At 34.5% G+C, this 15,172-nt stretch overlaps 1 non-coding gene across 1 annotated transcript; it reads left to right on the top strand.

Annotated features, from left to right (window-relative positions):
* Positions 1–14,834: 14,834 nt before the first annotated feature.
* LOC139860681 (small nucleolar RNA R71) lies at positions 14,835–14,941 on the top strand. Its single transcript, XR_011763310.1, has one exon. It is a non-coding gene; the product is annotated as a small nucleolar RNA R71 (small nucleolar RNA).
* The last annotated feature ends 231 nt before the right edge of the window (positions 14,942–15,172 follow it).

Raw genomic sequence — 15,172 nt, 5'->3', positions numbered from 1 at the left:
TTAGAAACTAAAATAGTTTCTTTTATGATGTAACACAGATAGCGCGAAGAGGTAAATGATTTCAGATAAGAATAATTTTGGGAATATCTTCAGAAATATGGAGGATATTTATAATGAAGGATACGATGATATCTTAGAATTTCTAATATCAGAGGATGATGAAGAATATTGTAAGCAGGGGTTTAAAGTCAGGAGTAAGGTATTCTTTAATGACTTCAGCAGATTTTGGATCATTTGGATTCTTTGAAGGCAGGTTTAGTCTTTGTGATTTGTCCACAGCCTCCTTCATGGTTTGCTCAATCCATTTTCCAGTTCCAAACCTTTTCTTTTTCTGAGCTTTGCCAACACACTATTCTTTATCATCAAACTTTTGACTGTTATGGGAAAGATTGAGATGGTGAAGGGTTGGGAACGACCGACTACGCCTACGGAAATCTGAAGTTTTCTCGGATTGGCCGGTTATTATCGTCGGTTTATCCAAGACTTTTCTAAAATCGATTCTCCTTTGACGAAGTTGACGAGAAAGAACGCGAGATTTAATTGGGAGAACGAGCAAAAAAATTGCTTTTCAATTGTTAAAAGAGAAGTTGTGTCAAGCTCCGGTGTTAGTGTTGCCGAAAGGTGTAGAAGACATGACGGTTTATTGTGATGCTTCCTTAAATGGGATCGGGTGTGTTCTAATGCAAAGAGGTAAAGTCATCGCTTATACCTCTCGACAATTAAAGGAACACAAAATGAGATACCCGACTCACAATCTTGAACTGGCGGCGGTGGTTTATGCGTTGTAAATTTGGCGCCATTACTTGTACGGTGTCAAGTGTACGATTTATTCGGATCATAAAAGTTTGAAACATCTTTTCGATCAACGCAATTTGAATTATCGTGAACGTAGATGGATGGATGTGGTAAAAGATTATGACTGTGAGATACTTTATCATCCGGGTAAGGTGAATGTGGTCGGGGATGCGTTAAGTCAAAAGAGTCAACATCCGGCGATACGAGTAGGATCGTTACGCATGATTATTACTAACGATTTTCTTGTAAAGCTCGGTGAGATACAAATTGAAGCTTTTGTTAACAATAAGCATGAGGAAAGAATCGTAGGACAAACGGAGTCTATTACTTTAGGTCCGCATGGTTTGTTGTCTTTTCAAGGAAGAGTGTGGGTGCCTAGAATGGGAGATTATCGACGAGTGATACTTGATGAAGCATATAAGTCAAAGTATTCCATTCATCCGGCCGCAACGAAGATTTATCTCCATTTGAAGAAAGAGTATTGGTGGCCGGGCATGAAACGTGATGTTGTAAAATATGTTGAACAATGTGTCACTTGTTTGCAAGTTAAGGCCGAGCACCAAAAGCCGTATGGTAAGTTACAACCGTTGAAAGTTCCGAAATGGAAATGGGAGCACATTACCATGGATTTCATTACAAAGTTACCAAAGACGGCGAGAACCCAATTTGATTCGATTTGGGTGATAGTTAACCGGTTGACGAAAAGTGCTTTGTTTCTTCCCATTCAGGAAATGATATCGTCGGAGGCTTTGTCAAAGTTATTTATCAAGGAGGTGATATCGAGACATGGGGTTCCTATATCTATTATTTCGGATCGGGATACTCGTTTCACATCTCGGTTTTGGAATAAGTTTCATGAAGATATGGGTACACAATTGAGAATGAGAACGGCGTACCATCCTTAAACGGACGGTCAAACCGAAAGTACGAATCAAACATTGGAGGATATGTTACGGGCGTGTATTATTGATTTCGAGGGTAGTTGGGATGAGCATTTTTCTTTGGTGGAATTCTCGTACAATAATAGTTATCATACTAGTATCGGGATGCCACCTTACGAGATACTTTATGGATGGAGGTGTCGAACTCCGATTTGTTGGGGTGAAGTGGGACAAAGAGAAATCGGGAGTACCGATTTGGTTTTAGAGACGAATAGTAAGATTGATATGATTCAGACTCATTTGAAAGCGGCTTAAGATAGACAAAAGTCGTATGCTGATAAACGTAGGCAATTGATTGAGTTCCAAGAAGGTGACATGGTGATGCTTAAGGTTTCTGATGTGCGTAGAGGTGTATACGAAATAGTTATATTTTTGCTACAAAATACTATTAAATACGATACAATTTTACACAAGTTATTTATTTATTTATAGAGTAGATATACCTAAACCTTGCTACAACACTTATAGGCAGTGTACCTAATCGTACTGTAGTGTAGTTTTTAGTAAGTCCGGGACGTTCACAGGGAACTAGCCAAGTTTAACGCTATATTTTTAAAACTATATTTGTATATAAATATATATATATAAGTAGTATTATTATTATTATAAAAAGGGGGTTTTTACCGTTTAATGACCGGTTTGTCGATTTTATGTCTTAAGTCGCAGTTAAAACGTAATGTAAAATATTATAAATAAATACAACTTAATTTAAAGCGTAAAGTAAATGACAATAATTAAGGTGCGATAAATTAAAGTGCGATAAATAAAATGACGATAAATAAAATTGCAATAATTAAAAAGTACGATAATTAAAAGTGCAATAAATAAAATGACAGTAAATAAAAGTGCGACGAGATATAAAATAAAGGAATTATGCTTATTTAAACTTCCGTAATCATGATGTTCGGCGTGTTGATTTTAGTTTATTACCATGGGTTAATTGTCCTTTGTCCTGGATTATTTGATATATGTCCATACGGTTTTGTCCATAATAGTCCATCAGCCATAAATATAAAGTACGAGAGTCTTCATCAAATTATCCTTATACCCGAAGTCAAATATTCCAACTAATTGGGGATTCGAACTGTAACAAGGTCTTAATACTTTGTTTAATGAATACACCAGGTTATCGACTGCGTGTAGTCCAAGGTTTTACTACTTTGTTAACAATTACACCAATTACCCTTGAATGTAATCCACCCCTGTTTTAATGAGTCCATTAACTATTAATCCTTCCCCGTGTCCGGTAAAATGAACGATAATTCGTATTTATAGATATCACGCCCACCGTACCCGATTAAGCGTATGTGGTTATATATAGATACGTCAAATTGTAATCTTTATATTAAATTAACGAGGTAATGTTTAGTTAATATAAAGCCCATTAATAGCCCATAGTCTAATTTCCACAAGTGTCGTTCTTTTGTCCAAACCCCAATTATGGTACAAAGCCCAATTACCCCGTCTTTAATATTTAGCCCAACATCACGATTACTTTGATTTAAATAAGCATAATAATAACTTAGCTACGAGATATTAATTTAAAAAGGTTGAACATAACTTACAATGATTAATAATAGCGTAGCGTTACACGGACAGAATTTCGACTTACACACTTACAACATTCGCTAACATACCCTTATTATTATTAATCTTAAATTAAAATTAAAATTAAAATTATAATATATATATATATATATATATATATATATATATATATATATATATATATATATATATATATATATATATATATATATATATATATATCGTGAGAGAGAGAGATTGAATTAGGTGTTTTTGAGCTCAAGCACCAGACTGCCTTTTATAGGAATGTGGCCGGAAAAAGTAGGCCATGCGATCGCATGAGAATTAGGCCTCCAGGCCATGCGATTGCATGGAGAAAGGATCCAGCTCACAATCATTTGCCTCCTAGTTTGCTGACAGTTTTTAATATATAATATAATATATATATATAATTTTAAGAATTAATTATATATTATATTATATTCATGTGCATAGTTGACTTGTAATTTTTAGTCCGTTGCATCGCGTGTTGAGAGTTGACTCTGGTCCTAGTTCCGGATTTTCGAACGTCCTTTCGTACTATTTAATATCTTGTACTTTGCATTTTGCGGCTCGTACTCTTGTAACTTTTAGACGTTTCTCATCAATAATTTGAACCACTTTGATTGTACTTTGTTCTTTTTAGCTTTTTGGTAATTTGTGTCTTCAATTCATCGAATCTGTCTTTTGTCTTCACCTTTTATTATTTAAACGAATATCACTTGTAAATAGAACAATTGCAACTAAAAGGTTGTCTTTCTTGAGGGATAATGCTATGAAATATATGTTCGTTTTTAGCATTATCAAATATTCCCACACTTGAGCGTTGCTTGTCCTCAAGCAATATAGTCTTGAAATAAAAATACTAGAATCACTTCTTTATTCTTCACACTTTATACATCAGTGATTTCTATACGGCGGTATGAACAATGATAGTAACGATGTGGTTTACAGTCCCACATGACTATAAAAATTTAGATCCTTTAGGAAATTGCATCTTTATGAAAACATTTGATCTTTTGAAAATTCAATCTAGTTTTTACCCTAGATAAGTTTTCCGGAATAACCCTTCACCGGTGTTTGCAAAATATTTTTGTGGGTTTTGTGGGTTTCAGATTTGAAAATTTCAGCTCAAAACTTGCGGTTTTGTGTCACCCACTTGCTAACCTTGTATTGGGAAAGCAACACGTCCAATTTACTTGCTCCGTATATTACCTTTCTGTAAACTACCGTCCGGTTGTAAAGGAAAGCGTTGAACAAGCAACTGTTAAGGCAATGTCCCGTGACATGCTTTTGATTATGGTCTATAACGTGTCGGATGCAATTACTATCCTTTGTAGGAGCAATAGTAAAGATCACCCTATAGTTTTTCGGTCTGGCACAAGGTCCTGTCTTCAACCATGCTATGCAACCACCGTTCTTACGGTTGATACCCGATTTGGTTCAGGTGACCTAATGAATTCCAGTGAATTCTTAGGATTTTACGTTCAATGGTAATGAACACATTGAAAATGGGTTTTCAGAAAACAAATCGGTTTGTAATTTTGATCAAAATATTTTCTCGTTCAAGCTCGAGTTTAGATATCATTGAATTCCATGAGTTTGTAATTCTCAATCTTTAAAGTCAATCTCAAGGATTGAGTAATATCAGGCTTAAAAGCGGACTTTTGATCTTTAAGGAGATTATCCTTTCTGGGGATCTGATTCATTAGTCTTATAAGCTAATTTGCACGGTGCCCCCATTGTACGAGACAGATCCTCTCATGGTTAGGATAAGTCTGACCACTTGGTGACCCTGTTTGATGCCGAGGTCCGTGGATTTCTAGTTGATTTTCGAGAAAACTTAAGGTTTTTCGTAGACTCTACAACTGAGCTGGACGACAACTTCCTGACCTAAATCAAGAAGCGCGTGTCTTTTTCTCTTGAAAGACTTTACTTCCTTATAAATTCTATTTATATTACAATAAACTGGTAAAACTGATTAATATCGTCCAAAACAAAAAGTATCTTTAATTATTTGTACAAAAATATGTGATATATGTTCTAAATAACTTGGTAAATTTTTTCCACACTTGGCTTTTATTTTCCTTTCTTTGCCTTTTTATTTTCCTCTATTCCATTTTAAATGAATTCGAACATTTTAGGTTGTTTTTCAATTTATGTCCTTTCTGAGGTAACAATAATTTCGGTGTTAACACCTAGTTTTATCATTTATAAATATGTATAAACAAGATTTTGAGTTCATTTAATTGAAAATTTTGAAAATTTTTACTAGAATTGAGTAGTCAGTATATAAGACTAGGGCTGTTCTTTATTATCAGAGAGCACTAGATTCTAATACAACTACTGCGTTACTAGTATTTTTAATGGTAACCAAGTGTTTAAATTAAAATTTTAAAAATCCGAAAGAATTTAACCCCTTCCCACACTTAAGATCTTGCAATGCCCTCATTTGCAAGAAATCAGTAACAATTTAAATTATTGAGGGAGATTAGCGTAGAAAAATGATTAAATTTTACCAAAGTTTCCAAACATATTGGCGTTTATTTGTTGAATGATAAATGGTGCACATCATTTGTTCATTCCATCTTGTTGTTACATCACATTTGTTTTTCGTTTTGTCGTCAAAATTAGTAGCTTTTGCTGAACTTAATGCCAGTCTTTGAAAATACGCTGTTTTACCCTGTTGTGTACAATTGACAAAATACATACATACAAATAATAACATGCATGGTAATTTGAAATGGGACTTAACATCCCACTTTCAAATCAAATATGAAATATTAGTACAAAATAATAAAAATGTTAAAACTTACATAAAAGTATCACAATATTATATGTTTAAACATAAATAAATAAAAATAATAAAAGATAAAAATCACCAACGGGAACTATATCAATTTGGATAGGGGTTCCAGTTCATGTAGTCGGGCGGGTTCCACGGTTGGTTATAGGTGTACTGATAGGCCTGGTTGGGGTCGTAGAGAGTAAATGGTGGTCGCATATCGGGCTGGTGTGGAGGATAGTAAGCAGGTCGGGTCGGTACGTAGTTATTTGGTACCTGAGGTGATAGCTGGCTCATGATCTGATGCTGATGATAGTGCCATCTATCATGCTGTCGTTGCCTAGAATGCTCGTACACATTCTCGGCGTGCCACTGCTCGAACTGACTATGTCTAGCCTCGTTTGTCATTTCTACCTCATCTATACGTTGGTAAACGTCAGTAATAGCCTCCCTTATGACATCCCTAATGTCATTCGGTTTCTCCATTTCCTCATCTGAACCTCTCTCTACCTGTGGATGACGACCATCATATGGTACTGCCTGATTGCGTCTGCTCTTTAATACCTTTACACCCTGATAAACCTACAAACCTATAGTCTCGTCTTGATCCCCAATTTCAACCATCGGACCCCCATTCTCTTTATTAACACCTAAGTACTCTCCAATGAGAGTAACAAAAATACCACCCCCTATAATACTTCCTGCTTTCATTCCCCCAACAATATTAGAAAGATAATAGCCAACGCAGTAAGGGATATTAACAAAACTCCTCGGATTTCGAATACACTTAAGGTAAAATAAATCACTTAAGGTCATTTTTTCCTTATTTCTACCCCGTTGTGTAATCGTGTTCGCTAGAAATCTATGTATTACCCGGAGTTCTGCCCTGTCAATGTCTAAATAGGAGTGTCTTCTACCCCGTGTAAACACATTAAAATGTGACATACGCCTCCAGACGGTGTCAGCGTCAAATCCTCTATCTATTCTATCACCTTCCGCAATTAAACTATTACAATCAGGGGTCATAATCTCAGCAGGGGTGTATATCTGTAATGCCCTAGCCATATCCAGCATGGACATTCTGTACATTGTATCTCCTAAAACAAATCTAATAAAACTCTTATCTTCTAACATAACAACTTGATCATTTAACTCTATAGTACTTAACAATTCAACACACCATTCTCTATATATAGTTCTACGCGTGGTAAATAGGCGAAACCAATCGTTAAATGTAGAGTTACCATACATCTGAACTAGAAAACCTCTAACCGAGTCGGCTAGGTCAACTGCTTCCAAAGGCTCCCAGTCGATCACCCGAGGCATTTCAATATTTTTGAAGTAAAGGATATGCATGTTCTTTTGAAATTTTGGGTATTCTATCCAACATCGATCGAATCTATGGTTGGGATGTAACTGTTGTTCATCAATGAGTAGGTGTGTAATTCTCGGGTGAAGCTGAAATTGACGATAATTAGCTACGAATAATGGTTCCGGCTCATAATATGGAATGTGTTGATCAATATGATATTGTTGTTTTTGTTGTTGTTCTTGTTCAGGTTCTGGTTCATATTGCATTTCTGGTTGGGGTTCTGGTTGTGGTTCTGGTTGTCTGGATGATGATGCACCTCCAGATTCGGTAAATTTCTGCAAAACATATTAAACACAAAATTTGTGCATCCAAATATGCATTAGTGTTAGCAAAATAACAAACCAAAATAATTACAATAACATGTTTAATCCATATTAAACTTATGCTCATTTTCATATTTTTATCAATTCTACACTTTTTCAAATAAGCATATATGAAAATGTTTACAAAGTTCATAAGCATTCTACTTAAATAACATGTCAAAATAATCATTACTAGCAATTAAACAAGTTTAAAATGGTATTTACATCAATTTAATCAAGTTCATGAATTTTAGACCTAAAAAGTACTTTAATTCTCAAAAATCATGTTTAGGATCAAAGTTTGGATAATTTATCTACCTAAACATGTTACACTACTTAATTTAGCAATAATTCATGACAAAAATTGGACATAACCTGTTTATATCAAAAGCCCCAAATTGCTCAAGAACACAAACCCAAGATTTCTAAATTTTTTTAAAGTTTTTGGCTTCAAATCATGTTAAATAGCATCAATCTAGGTTATACATGCATAATATACTAACAATTTAACTCTAATTACACTAGAAATTAACAAAATTAAATTAGGTTAAATAATTGTAATTATCACAAATACTAGGAAATTTAAGAGTTTAGGGGTGAAATTTTTACCTTCTTGCTTCCAAATCCGAATAAAGGCATGTTTATAGCGGATTGTAGTGACAAATTTTGTGAATTTTGGTTGAAAAATTATGATTTTAGGTGATGTTTTGGGAGTGTATTCGTGTATTTGTGTGTGTTATTGTGAGAAGACAGAGACCAGCTCGTGGCCTTTTGTTCCTGACCTGTTTTTCTCCTCCATGCGACCGCATGGATTTAAAGAGGAAACCCCATGCGATCGCATGGGGTCTGATTTTTTTTTTTTTATAAAAATCTTTGACTAATAAAACAAATAATTAAATTATTTAAAATTTTGTTTCTTTTAGAATGAGGGCGTTTCGGATCTTAGTCCTAGTCCGTCTCTCGACAAAGTTTTAAAATTTGTTACTTTTTAAGCGTCGTTTTAAAAGCAAAGATTTTTTGTTTTTTTTGCATACTTTAATTCAATAAGATTAAAAATAATGATAATAAAATTTCTCGTCCCTCCCTTGGGTAAAGCAATTTCGGTTTAACGACCTAGTCTTCAACTCACGACGAATTTTAGAAATCATATTTTTAACTCAATGAAATAAAGTAAATTTTTGTTTTTAAATTCACACCAAACTTAACTTTAAAATGCATAAAATAAAAAAATTCATATAAATATTATTAATATTTTTATACATTAATTTTACATACTTATATTAAAAATATTACTTTTTAAAATTCATAAAATATTTAAAAACTTAAATATTTTGATTTAAAAAGATTTACAATATTAATTTAATATTTATATATTAATTTTAAAAACAAGGTAAAAATTAAAATTAATAATCTTTTTGGTCTTTTATCCCACTTTAATTAATCAAATATTATCAAAAATATACGCCCCTCTTTTCGGTAAAGTAATTTCGGTTCCATAACCTAGTTTTACTCCTGAAGAATTTTTGAAATATTTTGGGTTGATTGATTAAAGATATTTATACCTTAAGAATAAACGGTAAATTTCGCAGTGATGTAATAAATTTTTGTATGATATCAATAATTTCGGTTACGCATACCTAATTTAATTGAATATCAATTTAATACTTTATAGCGAACGATTCAGCGTTTATTATCAAAAGGTTAAAAGCAATAAATAAAAAAAAAACAAAAATAAAAACTGTACATACTTACCTATGAGAAAGAATTCTCAGAGACTTGCTTTAGCCGACTCATAGGAGAGTCGTGTGATTTGGTTCTCCATAGCTACATAAGTGTAACCTCGATTCTTCAATATCTTTTCTTCGAAACATATGAACGGTCCTTCTCTGCATAGAGTAACAAATTCGGTATTTGAATATGTTTGATTGTTTGAACATTTACCTTCATGTGACCATTTTCCGCATTTATGACATCTTTCAAGGTGTCGTGCTCTTCTTTTTGTTGCAGACTTTGATTTGCCTTTACCAAAATGTATCTTATGATGATCTTTCCTGAGTTCTTTTCTTACTCCGTCCATTTTGCCTCTTATGAATGATACCAATTCACTCGGAAGGGTGTCATTATTACGTTTAGTAATCATAGCATGTAGCATTAGACCATGGTTTAGTTCAAAGGAATTCTTCATCTCGTAAAACCTAAAAAAAATAAAAATTCAGAATGGAGGGAGAAGACTAGTACTTTAGGGTCTGCTAGGGAAAGACCATTCGGATTCCATTTTCGGAAACTATACGAAAACAGAATATCTAACTCTAACAAAAATAAATATTATCCTTAAAAGACTTGATTCTCCCCACACTTAGTTAGCTGTGGTGTCGAAATTGTGATTAACTTCCTTGTCGACTTCAATCGGACCTTGTATGTAATGTTTAACTCTGTGACCATTTACTTTTAAATTCAATTCCATTTGAATTTATTAATTCTACTGTTCCATATGGGAAAACTGTTTTGACTATGAATGGTCCAGACCATCTTGATTTCAATTTTCCAGGAAATAGCTTGAATCGTGAATTGAAAAGAAGAACTCTGTCTCCTTCTTTAAATTCTTTTAAACTTCTTATTCTTTTATCATGCCATTTCTTCGTTCTTTCTTTATAGATTAATGAATTTTCGTATGCTTCATGTCTTAATTCTTCTAATTCGTTTAATTGACTTAACCGTACACGTCCGGCTTCATGTAAATCAAGATTACATGTCTTCAAACCCCAAAATGCTTTGTGCTCAATTTCTACTGGAAGATGACATGCTTTTCCGTAAATGTGTCTAAAAGGTGTGGTTCCAATTGGAGTTTTGTTGGCTGTTCTAAAAGCCCAGAGTGCATCCTCCAATTTCATGGACCATTCCTTCGGATTTGATCCTACAGTTTTCTCTAAAATACGTTTTAAAGCTCGGTTAGTATTTTCAACTTGTCCACTTGTTTGTTTGTGGATGATAAGCGGTTGAGATTTTATGAGTTACTCCATATCTTTTGAGAACTTTCTCAAGTTGATTATTACAAAAATGAGTACCCCGATCACTTATTAAAGCTTTCGGTGTTCCGAACCTTGCAAAAAGACGTTTTAAAAAGTTGACTACAACTCGTGCATCGTTAGTTGGAAGATCTTGTGCTTCCGCCCATTTAGATACATAATCAATGGCAACGAGAATGTAGAGATTATTATGAGATTTTGGAAATGGACCCATAAAGTCAATACCCCAAACGTCAAATACTTCACATACTTGAATGACATTTTGTGGCATTTCATCACGTTGACTTATTTTTCCGGCCCTTTGACATGCATCACAGGATTTGCAAAGAAGGTGTGCGTCTTTGAAAATTGTAGGCCAATAGAATCCAGCATCATAAATTTTTTTTGCTGTAAGTTGCGGCCCATAATGCCCTCCTGTTGGTCCTGTGTGGCAATGGTTTAAGATTTGACTAGCTTCATCCCCGAATACACATCGGCGTATTATTCCATAGGGACAACTTTTAAACAAATGTGGATCTTCCCAGAAATAGTGTTTCATATCACTAAAGAATTTCTTTCGTTTTTGGTACGACAATCCTTTTTCAAGGAATCCACATACTAAGTAGTTTGCATAGTCTGCAAACCATGGAATTTCATTATAATCTATCTTCAATAGATATTCATCAGGAAAGTTATCTTGTATGGCCGATTCATTTAGAACTTCTAATTTGGGATTCTCAAGATGAGAAAGATGATCAGCGGTGAGATTCTCTGCTCCCTTTTTGTCTCGGATTTCAATATCGAACTCTTGTAAGAGTAAGATCCAACGGATTAATCGTGGTTTAGCATCTTGTTTTGAAAATAGATATCTAAGAGCAGAATGGTCGGTATAGACCACCGTTTTAGCTAGAACTAGATATGAACGAAATTTGTCAAAAGCAAAGACAATGGCAAGGAGTTCTTTTTTAGTAGTTGTGTAATTTTTTTTGTGCTCCTTGTAACGTCTTACTAGCATAATAAATAGGTTGAAATCATTTTTCAATCCTTTAACCTAAAACGGCTCCCATTGCAAAATTACTTGCATCGCACATTAGTTCAAACGGTAGATTCCAATTTGTTGTTATCATGATCGGCGCGTTCTCTTTAAGAATATTAAAAGATTTAATGCATTCATCTGAAAAGATGAATGTAGCATCCTTTTCTAGGAGTTTATTCATAGGAGTGGCAATTTTAGAAAAATATTTTATGAAACGTCGGTAAAAACCGGCATGCCCTAGAAAACTCCTAACTCCTCTAACATTGGTGGGATGTGGAAGTTTAGCAATTACATCTACTTTAGCTCTTTCCACTTCAATTCCTTCCTTTGAAATTTTATGACCAAGAACGATGCCTTCTTTAACCATGAAATGACATTTCTCCCAATTAAGAACTAGATTTGATTGTTCGCATCTAATAAGCATTCGTTCCAGATTAACTAGATATGATTCAAATGTATCACCGAAGACTGAAAAGTCATCCATGAAAACTTCCATGCATTCTTCTATCATGTCGTGAAAAAGCGCCATCATGCACCTTTGAAAGGTTGCAGGGGCGTTGCAAAGTCCAAATGGCAAGCGTTTGTAAGCAAAAGTACCATAAGGGCACGCGAACGTGGTTTTCTCTTAGTCCTCGGGTGCTATTGGAATTTGAAAATATCCGAAAAAACCATCAAGAAAACAATAGTAACTGTTTCCGGCTAACCTTTCCAACATTTGATCAATGAAAGGTAAGGGAAAGTGATCTTTTCTGATGGCGTCATTTAATTTTCTATAATCAATACATACACGCCATCCTGTTACAGTCCTAGTCGGAATAAGCTCATTTTTCTCATTTGTAATGACAGTCATGCCACCCTTCTTAGGTACGCATTGAACTGGGCTTACCCATGGACTATCAGAAATTGGATAAATTAAACCTGCATCTAGCAGTTTAATAATTTCTTTCTTAACAACATCTTGCATTTTAGGATTTAGTCTTCGTTGGCGTTGCACATACGTTTTATGACCTTCTTCCATAAGGATTTTATGTGTGCAATACGAAGGACTTATTCCTTTAATATCATGAATCTTCCATGCAATGGCTGGTTTATGAGCTTTCAACACAGAAATGAGTTGAGATTTTTCATTTTCAGTAAGAGAAGACGATATTATTACAGGTAATTCAGATTCACCATGTAAATAAGCGTATTCCAAATGGTTTGGAAGTGGCTTTAACTCTAATGTCGGTTGTTCTTCTATCGATGATTTATATCGATATCTGTCTTCTTCTTTTAGCATTTGAATTTCTTCTGTTGTTGGTTCATATCCCGTTCCTTGTAATTCTGGAAATTCTTCTAACAATTCTGCATGTGAATCTATAGTTTGAATATAATAGCATGTATCATCTGCAGATTGCGGTTGTTGCATAGCTCTATCAACTGAAAAGGTAACACTCTCGTCCTCTATACTTAGGGTCAATTTCTTACCAAACACGTCTATCATTGCTTTAGCCGTGTTTAAGAATGGTCTTCCTAATATGAGAGGAACTCGAGAATCTTCTTCCATGTCCAGAACAACAAAATCTACTGGAAATACTAAAGTACCAACTTTAACTAGCATGTTCTCCATTATCCCTCTAGGATATTTTATTGATCGATCGGCTAGTTGTATGCTTATTCTTGTTGGTTTCAATTCTCCAAGGTCTAGTTTAGTGTATAGTGAATACGGCATTAAATTTATACTAGCACCTAAGTCTGCCAATGCTTCTATTGAACTAAGACTACCCAGAAAACATGGAATTGTGAAACTTTCTGGATCTGATAGGTTTTCTGGTATCTTATTCAACAGCACTGCTGAACAATTAGCATTCATAGTAACGGCCAAGAGTTCTTCCATTTTCTTTCTATTTGTGATTAGATCTTTCAGAAATTTAGCATATCTAGGCATTCCTGAAATCACATCAATAAAAGGAAGATTTACATTTATCTGTTTAAACATATCCAAGAATTTAGATTGCTCGGCTTCAAGTTTCTCTTTCTTCATTTTACCCGGGTAAGGAAGTGGTGGTTGGTATGGTTTAACATAAGGTTTAGCCTTAACTGTGTTATCTTCATTAACCTTTTCAACTACCGGTTCTTTTTCCTTATCTTGCTCAGGTTGTGGTTCTTGTGGAGTAGGAATAGCTTCATCAGGAATTACAGGTATTTCAGGTGGTTTAAGTGTTGTACCACTTCTTGTGGTAATGGCTTTAGCTGTTTCATTCCAGGGGTTAGCATTTGTATCACTAGGTAAACTTCCCGGTTTTCTTTCACCTATTAACCTTGCTAGATTACTCACTTCGTGTTCCAAATTTTGAATAGAAGCTTGTTGATTTCTAAATGCTTGAGCATTTTGTTCATTGGTTTGTTTTTGAGATGTGAAAAACTGTGTTTGAGTTTCAACTAGCTTCGTCATCATATCTTCTAAATTTGGCTTTTTATCATCGGTTTGTCGTGGTTTGTTTTGAAAATTAGGTCTTTGCTGGTTGTAAGTATTGTTAGATACTTGTTGATTACTAGGACCTTGTTGGTTGTTGTATGGAACATTTTGATTATAATTCTGGTTTTGATTGTAAATTGGTCTTGGCGGTCGATAATTATTCTGATAATTATTTCCAGGCCTTTGGTTTAGATATGAAACATTCTCTCTTTGTTCCATTGTTAGTTCAATACTAAGACAATCTTTTGTCAAATGTGGTCCTCCACACTGCTCACAACTAATTCGTATTGAGTGAATATCTTTAGTCATCTTTTCCATTCGTCTCTCGACAGCATCTATCATTGCGGAAATGGAATCTAAGTCATGGCTAGAATCGGCTCTAGCTGCTTTAGATGATCTAACAATATCTTTTTCTTGGTGCCACTCATGTGAGTGGGAAGCAGTGTTATCAATAATTTTGTAAGCATCAGTTTCTGTTTTCTTCATAATAGAACCACCAGCTGCTATATCGATGTCTTTCCTTGTAGTGATGTCGTATCCTTGGTAGAATATTTGTACTATTTGACAGGTGTCTAAACCATGTTGAGGACATCCTCTCAATAACTTTCTAAATCTTGTCCATGCCTCATATAGAGTTTCATTCGGTTTCTTTGTGAATGTAACAATTTCTCCTTGAAGTCTTACGGCTTTAGATGCTGGAAAGAATTGTTTAAGAAAATTTTCAACTAAAACGTCCCATGTATCAATCGCCCCTTCAGGTAACGATTCCAACCAATCTTTGGCTTCTCCCTTTAAAGTCCAGGGAAATAACATGAGATATATCTGTTCATCCTCAACTTCTCGGATTTTAAATATTGTGCAGATCCTATTAAAGGTACGAAGATGTTCATTTGGATCTTCCTTCGGCGCACC

This window comes from Rutidosis leptorrhynchoides, chromosome 7 (assembly GCF_046630445.1).
Source record: "Rutidosis leptorrhynchoides isolate AG116_Rl617_1_P2 chromosome 7, CSIRO_AGI_Rlap_v1, whole genome shotgun sequence".
Lineage (NCBI taxonomy): Eukaryota > Viridiplantae > Streptophyta > Magnoliopsida > Asterales > Asteraceae > Rutidosis > Rutidosis leptorrhynchoides.
Note: the sequence above shows the minus strand (reverse complement) of the source record. Positions and strands in the feature narration are given on the sequence as shown.